Source organism: Culex quinquefasciatus, chromosome 2 (genome assembly GCF_015732765.1).
Source record: "Culex quinquefasciatus strain JHB chromosome 2, VPISU_Cqui_1.0_pri_paternal, whole genome shotgun sequence".
Lineage (NCBI taxonomy): Eukaryota > Metazoa > Arthropoda > Insecta > Diptera > Culicidae > Culex > Culex quinquefasciatus.
In genome coordinates, this window is record NC_051862.1 from 175,928,848 (window position 1) to 175,941,010 (window position 12,163).

The window sequence follows — 12,163 nt, forward strand, 5'->3', positions numbered from 1 at the left end:
AAAGCAAGAAAATAAATTAAACCACGTTGCGTAACATGTCCGCGCTTTGGCCACAAGACATGTTCCATCGGCTCCAGAAATGGTTTCTGTCACGCAAAGTTCGTCAACGTCTCGCAGAAGACATGAATGGACTTATAAAGAAAGAAAGACGCTAAACTTATGCTTATACAAACCTCTGGAGGTAAGGGTATCCTAAACCCAGCGGAAGACAACACGTGACAAACCAACAATCTCTATAAGAAGGTGGCCATTAGACAAGACGTTAATGAGACGTTTGTTGGCACTGGGTGAAAATGTGAAACATTAAGAGGGTGGTGGGGCAGGTCTCTGCGTTGACGGTGATCATTATGATGAGCCATTATTGTTTGTTGGGAAGTTGGTTCTCCGTGTGTTGGGAGGGTTTCGAGGTACGTAGTGTAGAAAACGACAAAAGAGCAGGTGGACCTGATTTGAATTGAAAATTACGATTTTTATTTATGTATTAAATTTAACACGCAAATCTTTAAATGATTCTTTAAAATGACAATGAGTATGTTTAAAAATAAATTTAAATACAGATTACAAGCTACAGAGATTGTCAACCTAGACATCAATCACTGCACTAGTTCTCCCAAGTTCGTCTAAAATATTACAAATAGATTCAGCTCCCACTCTTTCCCTGCAAGGCAGTGTGGGCAACAGTAAAAAATAATGCAAAAATTCCATGTTTTGTAACCGGAATAACTCTATATCACTCCCTTGCACTTTGCTGCCCGTTGTCACAAAGCCTTTCTCGGCTACCAGAGGCAGGCAAGGTGACACTGCCTGATGTTATTAGCCGGTGTGCTGGTGTACATTAAAAGTGGTCCGTATAGCTTTCGGATCTTGCAGCGCGACCTCGACATCCCACAAGTGCCTTACTTTGGACGCGCAGGAAGATGTGGGCAGCAGGCGGGCGCTCCAACCAAGGCAACTTGCGCCATTTTACCATATGGATATATCCATACATTTCGTTCGATGAATGGAGCAGCCGGAGCCCGCCAACACCTTCCAGCACACTTTGTCCGTGTCGAACAAGTTTCACCTTAATGTTATGATCTCAGCTGTGGTGGCGGCAACGATCCTAACGAGCAAAAATCTTATGAATGAGACACACCGCTGTGGATGAATGAGATCAGAAGGCTGGTGGAAACAAGTTCCTCCACGCGTTTTTTTGTTGTTGTTGCTGAATTGACGCGGAGGAAGAGACGACCTCTACGCGAAGCTTAAAGCCGGGCGAGAGATTTGTTTTCCAGCAAAGTGGAAATGACTTTTGAATTGATTTCTGAAAAAAAAAATCTTTAAAATATCTCGATTAGTCAGTGTGGGGGTGTTTCCTGCTTAACGAACATAAACCTAATATATTGAAGTCTATTTAGTTTGTCTAAACATACTTTTTTATTCGCTAACTTTCTTGGGTTCTAGGTTAGAACCGGGAGTCCGACAATCGTTACTTGGTCTGAGCAAGTGTTTAATTTCTTCAACTTGGCGCTGAACTCGGTGAAGATTCTCCACATTACCTCCGAGATGTGTAAATTGAAATTACACGACACCAATTATCTCGAAATCTCTATCATGTAAAATCTAAGTGTTATCGAAAGAATATTTCTGTGATGAAATGAAATCGTACTGTACTGAGCTTATGAAATTAAAAAAAAATATTTTGGATTGTTTTGAGTAGATTTCATTTCAAATTACATTGACATTTTTTTAAAAGCAAGATTTACTTTTTACAACATTTTTGAAGTAGGTAGAAGAGAAGGGAGGAGGGGACGACTGCTTTAAAAAAATGCAATGGCCAATTAAATTTTTAAAATTCGTTCGATTTTTGGCCATATTTTTGCGATTTTTTATGTTTTTCAATATTTAATTCCAACGTCCAAATTATTTACAACAAATCGGAAAAGTTGACTTGGTCCCTTCAATTTTTTAGAACTTTATTTTAGAAATTATGATAATAAATTTCATGTCTGCTATTGGTCTGCTATCGAAAAATTTAATAAAATAACCAGATGAAAAAATCTTAAGCCCCACAAGTATGCAATCAATTTTCAATGGTTTTTCGATGAAATAATTATTTATCAATTAAAAATTCGATTGCCCCCTTGTCTAAAGTTCTAGGATTTAAAAAATAATCGCAATGGCTTTTTGAAATTTTGAAGGAACATTTTTATAAGCTAATCCTTGTTTTATAAAAAAAAAAATCGACAAAAAATATACAAAAGATAGGCGATAACTTAAATTCTTTGAGCAATTGTTCTGCCCATAATTGAAAATTCGGCTATTATGCCAAATCAAGTATTCCGAGAAAAACGCGTTTTAGTGTTTGTCACAAAATCTCCGTCAAGGCAATTTCCCATAAGAGTGGCATATTAGCCGTTTAGTTTTTCGCATCGGCAGCCAAGTCTAAACATTATTTCAGTGAAATTCAAATTCCAGAAGGTGCGTTGGAACATCCCCTACCACCTGGTGCTAATATCTCGTTTTTGCCAAAAGTGGATATTAGCCGTTTTTTCAATGGTGGGCAGTGTTATTATTCAATTTATTTTGGATAATTTTTATGCAATTTTTCGATGTTTTCATTCATTGTTCATCTTGTTTTTTTTTCTTTTTGTTTTTTTTATTTGATCTGTATTTATTTTAAATATTTTTATTTAAATAAACTGTTATTTATTTATATTAATATTGAACAAATTCAAGTTTGCCAATATCTAATAATAAATAGAAAATCAAATAATTCAAATAAAATAAAATAATTGAGTTATTGGAAATTTCTTTTTATGTTGTTGTCTCCCCGCCTCATCTTTTTCTAATATTTTTTTAAATCATTGGTCATTTGGTCAAGGAAAAATGCTACTAGAAAAGCTTAAGGAAAAACTTTCTACAATCGATTGCAAACTATTTAGAACTCATAATACAATTTTTTATTGTTTATTATAATTTTAATTTTAATTAAAAAAAAACAGTGTAATTGATTGTGAGCTGTTCAAAATATGTTATTTGAAAATAGATTGTAAACTATCAAGAATGCATTTTAGGACATTTATTTTTGCATTTCCAATCAGACCGGATTTTTTTAAAATAATTATCACAGAAACACGTATAGCATATTTTTTTAACATAAATTCGTTGACATTTTTTTAGAACTTAACCTTTAAAAATGTATTAAGCATGTTGTGATACCTTATGTTACAACATTTTGAAAATTAGTTTTATAACAAAATTTTCACATCATGGATAGTAAAAAGTAAAAATGAGCTCATTTGTCAAAATTGGAAGGTTTAATATTACCACTTTTAAGATGTAAAATTACCTAAATTTAAACTGCACATTTTATAGAAAATTAAAAAAAAAATCTGACATAAAAGATGTACTCATTCCCAGATGTAATACTACCATTTATTTTAAACTGTGTGAATTAATTACCAGCAGAAGCTGCATTTTACATTTTTAAGGTTAGTTTTACCAATGTTCTACTGGAATCAATACTATTGCATCGTAATTGTGCTACCGAAAAAGCTTCATTTCGCAAGAATTTTAATTACTTTTTAATTTACCTTCCTACAGATTTGTGCGACGATCACATCGCCACAATCCAAAATTGATCTTTTCCCATAAAAAAGACAAATTTACGGCGTCATTATTATATCAACGGAATCATATCGCTATCCGATGAACACCTTTTCCACATAATCAACGGGCGCTCCAACCGCACTCACCCAAGCCTTCCACATAAATCACTTTTATTGTCCGGCTCACTGTGTGCTGCACTTAACCTCGCGGGGTGACTGCAATTCACCGAAGAAAAGGACAAGCCCCGAATCACCACGTTCATCATCGAGTGATTTATTCGCCACGCAATTATGCATTTTATGCAAATGTCAGCATTCCAGGGATGCATCAACCCCTTAAGTATCTCCCACACCCTCTTTCGAGGTGGAATTAAGTAATGTGAAATTGGTGATTATACCGCCGAGAATCTTCAGCTTAATTAGTTTAGCAAGGCACTCAACTATGATTATACCCCTTGACGCGCGTTATGGGAGGTGATTTTTCGCTACGATGAGTATACGATGTATCATGTAAAGACAGATCTAAACCAGCTGTTGGCGCTCTCCCACAACATCAGCCGGTGGACAAAACAGGCACAAAGATCATATGATTCGACTTAAAGCTGCACAAATTAACCCAGGAAGTCGTGAGATACCCCGAAGGCTTTGCTTTTTCTAAGATGCACAAAATGCATCATTTCATTACACAGCAAAAGGGGATGCAGAAAAAAAAACCCGAGCCTACGATTTTACTGCCAAGGGTGCCGAAATTGAAAACATGTGTTGGCCACATTCCTTAAAGACATCACTTTATGCACGCTGTCCTAGGTCGTAAGTTACTTCGTTGGCGTGTACGTACCAGAGTCGTTACGATACCATCGTGTAAATGCAAAAAGGAAGATTTTAGGGCATCACCACCATTAAGTACGACAAACGGGCAGAGAATTAAACGAACCATAGACAAATATACTTTAGAATCCAATATCCAAACGAGATTTCCAAATTTCCAGTGTCCAATTGCCTGTGACCAAAGGTACACCCCACGTACTCGAACTGCTCACTGTGTCTGTGTAGGCATGATCAACGCAGGGCGTCGAAATGATTTGTCATAAATTTCGACGGATCGTGTGTGCTACTTTGTAAATGAACGCGCGCCTTTTCGGCTTCGAATGCCCTCGGTGGTGGTGGAGTCCGGTGGTGGTGGGTCGTCGTTGTCAGCAGCAGCAGGGCAGTAAAAAAAAAACTACTGAAATGCCAGCTGGGCCTCACAGACTCCGGAGGACCGGCGGAAACGAGTAAATTGAGATGCCAGAAATTGGACGGGAAAAGAAGTGATGGAAAAATAACACAACTTATTCCTTCCCGTCAACATATTTTTTTTATTTTTTAAGATTGCATAATCTCCAGTTCGTTAAATAAACTTACAAACAACACTTAATTTTTTGAATTGCTGTTGCTTCGCATTTAGTGCAGTTTGTTGTTTTTTGAAGCCTTTTGCATGCATTTCTTTCGTAAAAAATTACTAATCAATATGACTTTAAACAGTTACCTGCAACTTATGTTGAAAAAGGTTATAAAACATAAAATCTGGAAAAAAATTAGCTATTCATTGAACCCACTAGCGTGCACAGGGTGGGGGCAACATGGGGCAACTGCCTCACCATCCTCAGAAATTTGTTCTAAATTTGGTCAGAGGGTGTCCATAAATGACGTAATTTTCATAATGTTTATATTATCGTCCCACCTTCCTCGATTAGCTGGGCACGCTAGTGATTAAACCTCTTTTTAAAGTTAAAGGTTGAACAATATTTTGTGGGACGAACAAAATGCATTTTTTGTGTCACATTACTAAACGTTTTTTTTAAATTATTCACCAAAATCAAATTTTTAGATGCAAACAAAATGATACAACATTTGTGATTTAGTGCTCTGGAATTGCTCTGGAAGACAAGGAAAATGGAAAATTCAAGCAAATCCTAGGTGACATCCACTGAGCCAAATCGGTAAGGGTTAGGGGTCGCTGTTGAGAGTTAAAATTTGTTTAGGAATTGCTGAAAAGAAAACAATATGGAGAAAGGCACAATTCTCGATTTTTCCTGGAAGGTAGTATTAATTGTGTGGAAGTTTTGTCAAGAGTGCGATTCTGATGTGGAATTTACAGCTCTATAATTTTGTTGAAGAGTACAAAGCGATCTTATTATCGATTAAAAAAACATTTTTGAATTTTTATTTTTGTCACTAGTTAATTTGTGCCAGTTTGAATCTCAAACATGGTCTTATATTTTATATATTAATAATTGTTCATTTTCGTGTGAAGATTTGGCCTAATTTTCAAGCAAAATTTAAGAAGAAAAATTATTTTAGTGCAGTTAGTCTGATATTTTTGGCAAAAGTAAATGTTACGAAAATCCGAAAATCTAAAACGGGATGGCACTGTATAGGGGAAATATACCCTTTCTAATCAAACACCTATCTTCGTCATATGGAAGGTTTGATACTCGATTAAAGCTCCAAAAATACTATTTAGGCTATAAACTAACCAGCAACATCGCCACCTCGAGTAAGCACGCAAATTTATGCCACTTACTGGCCAAAAAAGATCAAATTTAATGCACTTTTGAACATAATTTCTATTTTGCGAGACCATTTTTCATCATTTTGGTGGCACACACATCCACACGCAAGATGAGAGCTTAACTGCTTAACGAAAGTCAACATCAATATCTTTTCACTTGCGCTAACGTTTTCAAAAAGCTTAAGATATGAAATTGCTTCCAACTACCGGCAACATGTTCTTTGGCACATTAGTTAGTCACTCGCTTGAAAAATAATCCCGAAACATGTAAATAATTAACAAGCGCCTTAAAAAAAACAAACGCGCCAAGTCTTTTGACGTTTGATTTTTGACGACCCATTCCAATCGAAGGCTGAAAAAAACCGAGCGAGAAGCGAAGGCAAATAAAGAACAAAGGGTGGCCACCAGCACCACCAGCAGCGCTTGTTGGAGTGAGCCAGTGATGCCAGGAAATTTTCTCTATAAATGCAACTTTTCGTGAGTGTTTGCTTTTATCAATTTTGGCAGCACTAAGCAGACCCAAAAGAGCGCTGGAAGAAAAAAAGTACTAAGCTGAAAATAGGAAAATGGGCGTGGCCCAATGCATTCTCGACTGATTAAAATACGTTTGGGAAATATTTTTTTAAATGCTTTTAAAAGAAATTGAATAACTATTAGTAAAAGTGAAAATAAACAGAAATGTTCTCAAAAAGTTGCTCTATTCGTTGGTGTACTTGGTTTTAGTAAATTTCAAGAAACACTCCAGATTATCCAGCATCATTCAAACACGACCGCTTGTTATGCTTAAAATGGGAATATTTTCCCTATATTTTATTAGTAAATTACGTTAAACCTTTTGCAAAAAGATATCTTGTCAAAAAAGTCCAAATTTCACCGTGCCCAGGATCACCTTTACGACGAACCGCGCTAACCATCACCAACAGCTCACCCAAATTTTTGGGCGGTTCCGCATATAATGACTCTCCGGATTCCGTCACTTGTCTGCTGTTACTCGCTGCCATTCACCACCCTAATGAACTTAATCAATTTTCCATTATTCCGCACAACCAAGCGGCTAAGCTTCCCTCGTTTTTGTGCGCGCAAGCGCTTAAAAGGTTTTAGTTAGCGCTTCTTGGTGACGGCGCGACTTGGCAATTAAGATAAATTGTCTGAGCGGCACTTATTACCGAATATTAATCGCTTTAGTAACTTCTGCGGACTCACACCTCGCACAGAGAGAATTGATTGTGGTTGATCTAGTAAGTGAAGTATTTGAATTGATCTTCATACGAAGATCATGCAGTTGCTCAATGCTCATGGAGGCAAATCTTTCTACAAGTCTTCGTTCGATATACGCAAGCTAATTTCAGCGGCATTACCTCATACCTCGCCAAAACACTGACTGCCACGGATCTTACGGACCACATGGTGTCCGGTCTGCTCGCGCGTTCTCCTCTTACTTCTAGCCACGCTAATTTCACTCGCGATAGCGGTTCATGCCCATTTCCTCTGGTTTTTGGTGAACGAACACCGCACGTACGTTTCCTACATGCATTCTACCTTTGAAAGCATAAGCGGATCGGATCAATTTACGCGTCGAGCTGTTCGCGACGGTGTGTCGGCTAGAGATCGCGTGAAACCGACTCTTCGATATGGTGACGAGATGTTCACACCCACAAAACGCGAGTGATCGGCGGGAAGTGTCGTTCGTCATCAGCGTGCAACTCGATCGGGTAGTGATTTTACCTTTAGCTATATGAGCAATAGTCCCTTGACGAATGCTGCGCGACTAATCGACGTATGAATCACTGAGGAAATAGCTCTGCAACATTAACGCACTCAATCTGCAAGGGGGATAGCTCATTCCGTCAATGTTTTAACGACTTCCCCGGAACCTCGCGTCCTGCTACACATGGCAGCGAGCAAGGTGATTCATACCTGTTTTCGCGCGATTTTGGCGGCTTCTCAGCTTCTTGAAGTGGACGACGTCACTCTTCTTCGGACGATATTTGCTGGGTTGAATTTCAAGTTCTGAACGATCGAGTTCTACGAAACTGCAGTTTACTTTCAAACCCTCAAATGGAATGTTACTATAAGAATCCAAACCAATCTGCAAGGGAAAAATCAATTTCCCAGCTACCGACAAAACTCATCAGCGATTGTAATCAAGATCAAGATCATACCACCGCACATACCTGAGAGTTGTGTTAACGATGATGATGATGATGGTGCAGTATCATGAAAAGCTTTAGATTTAAAATGCCTATCATATCCAGGCAGTTAACACACTAGCTGCTCTCGTCAAATTGCATCACAAGAAGGTGTGGGATTAAATCTCGTGCAGTTTGCACACTTTGTTTGTGTGTGCACTAAAATTACAACGGCGCTGATTGATTGAATAAGAGCCATGCCGTCGGTCGTAAGGTGCATTCTTAGTCAGAGCAGTTTATTGTTGAGATTGGGTAGATTAGGCGGTATGTTTGTTTTACCCCCCCTGGTATAGAACCTGACTATGACTAAGGATCATTTTGATGGATGGTGATGAATGATGCAGTATGGCTGGATAAGTTATTAATTTGTTGACACATGATCTTTTGTGTTTGTTTTTGTAGAATATTACTGAAGAGGGAAGATACAAACTCAAACTTAAATGACATGTTAACTCAAAAGTTTTTTTACAAATTCCAATCCCTAAAACTAGTTCGATCTGTCACCCGTGATATCATTCGCTCAAGATATGCTAATCGACTCCTCGTCAGAGTTCATAAAAAAAAACTCGTTTTCTTTAAACCGCTTTTGTATAGTCCTTCCCAATGTAAAATACTATGCCGATGATGGCATATCGCACCAATGCAGTGATCTTTTTTAGGCGTTTTTTAAGTGCAAAGCAAGTCTGCAAACAAAACAGAGAAAAAGCTCATTTTTTGTACTTAACATAACGAGCGGTGAGCGCGCGTGGGTGATTATTTCACTCCTCAGGTGCGAATGCTAATAAATGGCTTGATTCCGAGATATCCGAAAAGTTGTCACTTTTGAATGTTCCTGTTTGGTTTTGCATGTTTTCGTGTTTTCGAAGAAATTTATTATGTCATACCAATTTTTTGATTGGAATACTCCTACGTGAAAATTAACAAAAAAAGAGAGTTGGTAGGTCATCAAAGTGACAGGCGTTTCCTAAAATTAGGTCACCAAAACTTTTATCAACTCTTGTTTTTATGTTTCAGCCAGCTCCTCAAAAACCACTGCCATCTTCAAGTAGACAACAAACAAACGGCCAATCCCGGTAAAATAAACAAATTGTCACTCACATAGACACGTTTTGAGGCGTGCAGCATGCGCGACATTGACCACGCGTCCGTTGGTTTTTGGCTGGCCTGGCCAGGTCACATGCCCTGTATGAGCTGACGGGGATGATGTCTTTTTGACCGCCGACGACCAAAGGCACGATTCTGTCAAGCTTAGCGGATTGTCGTTTGACGGACACGGGAAGTTTCCCTTTTGTTATTTGTATTTTTTTGTATTGGGGTTACAAAGTACAATGATATGATAAAAAAAAGAAATTCAGCTTGATTTAACACGATATTCAAAGAATATTACAAGAATATGACTAAATAACTATGTATAAATTTTTCATCACTGTTCAAAAAAACAAATATACAAGCTTCCATTTATACAGATTTTCAAATTATTTCAAGTTTAAAAATTACTTTTAAATTGCGTTTTTAAAATTATTTTATCAATTTTCTTTTAAAATTCATGAATCTTTTTCAGGGGCCAGCTGAAAATCACGCGAGCAATCGGCCGATTCTGACCATTTTTTTTATTTGGCTCAAACTTTGTGGGGATCTTTCCTGTACTGCCCATAATTGAAAATTCGGCTATTATGCCAAATCAAGTATTCCGAGAAAAACGCGTTTTAGTGTTTGTCATCAAATCTTCGTCAAGGCAATTTCCCATAAGAGTGGCATATTAGCCGTTTGGTTTTTCGCATCGGCAGCCAAATCTAAACACTATTTTAGTGAAATTCAAGTTTTAGAAGATGCGTTGGAACATCCTCTACCACCTGGTGCTAATATCTCGATTTTGCCAAAAGTGGATATTAGCCGTTTTTTCAATGGTGGGCAGTGTAATCAAAGAGACATTACAGACAGTTATTTTTTTTTATTTTTTCTATCTTTTGTTAAACCCTTAGTTTAAAGCAATTAGAGTTTCCAAATGAACTAATAAATAACTCACAGCTAAAAGGAAAGCAAAACTCTGTCATATACATAAATGAACTAATTGTATCATGACTATTTAATAAAATCGGAATTTTGTGTCAAGTCTCCATATCATTTAGGAAGCTGTTCATTAAAAATGGTACGTAGATATTCGAAAATTTATAACTTTTGAAGGATTTTTCTGATCGAATTGGTGTCTTCGGCAAAGTTGTAGATATTTTTCTGCCGATTTTTCAATTATCTTTTGTTCCAAAAAAAAGCAATTATCTCCAAATCCATATTATTTTTAATTTTGGGTAATTCTCTACCAACTCTCACGAAATCGGGAAAAGTTGCCCCGACCCCTCTTCGATTTGCGTGAAACTTTGTCCTAAGGGGTAACTTTTGTCCCTGATCACGAATCCGAGGTCCGTTTTTTGATATCTCGTGACGGAGGGACGGTACGACCCCTTCAATTTTTGAACATGCGAAAAAAGAGATGTTTTTCAATAATTTGCAGCCTGAAAATAAAAATTTTAGTCAAAAAATGGTATGACTTCAATTTTTAATTTAAAATTAAATTTGCAATCGAAAGTACTGTACAGATTTTTGATAAAGTGCACTGTTTTCAATATTTAGCCTCTTAAAATTGAATTTTAACTGAAAAATTCCCGTTTTTTTTATTTTTAAAAAGTGTCCATGATTCGAAAAGTTCAGAAAATTTCTAATAAAATTGCTTAAGAGACATTCAAGATTGGACTTCTGGTTGCTGAAATACAGCGAATAAAAGAAACAAGAAAATTGAAGTTTTTTAAGTCTCATCCAAACATTCCCACATTTTCTAATTGCCATGCCTATCTCAGCAACTAACGGTCTAATTTTCAATGTAGGAAAATAAATCATTGGTTAAATTTTATGATATTTCCGAACAAAATATTTTAAAAATTTTGGAATCAAGACTAACATTTCAAATGGACGAAATATTGAATGTCTGGCAAAAGTTGCGTCTTTCAATTACGAATCCGATAAAAATATTTTCAGACATAGGCTCTTTGGTCCCGAGACCTTCAAAACAGCATTTTTAGTTTCCATACTACCTTTTCAAATGTTAAGCTAGATTTTTGAAACTTCTTACTATTTTTCCCAAATAGCCAAACTAATCACCTTTCTTTTGCGTCTAGGACAGCTAAAATCGGATGAAATGGCGCGGAGTCTAATTATTTCGGCGCGGGTCTAATTATTTCGGCCAAGGATCCCCCAGAAAAATTTTGAGCTCGATCGGAGTCCTTCCTATATCATCGATGATCGTAAGGCACGGCGTCGTGATGTATTCAATTTATGAATTGATGCGTAATATGTCCAAATTGTTTTATAAAAAGCATTTTCTACATCATCGTTCATCGGAAGGCACGCTGACGTTTGGATCGTCGAGTTAACTGTTGTGCAAAATTGAATTTATTAGACTCTAAAATGCACGAGTGTTTTTGTACTTCGGCGACGGATCTATGTTATTAAAGTCCTTCCTATAGCATCGTAGCTCGGGAGGCATCGAATACCCAATTCCTTATCCTACAAATAGAAAAGAAGCATAAATCAAAATATGCATCTTTTGGTTCCCTAAAACATTTTTGGAAAATCAATATTTCTAAAATCCTAAAATAAGTATTTTGGGAATACAATTTTCTGCGCTAAAAAGGTAATTAAAAAATATATGTTTTTACAAAGTTACTTTTCCTTCTGAATAATTCTAACAAATACTTGTTGAAGACACCAAAATGATCTAAAAATTCAGATTTTCGAATAATTAAATACCATTTTTTTATGGATAGCCAAAATTGTTT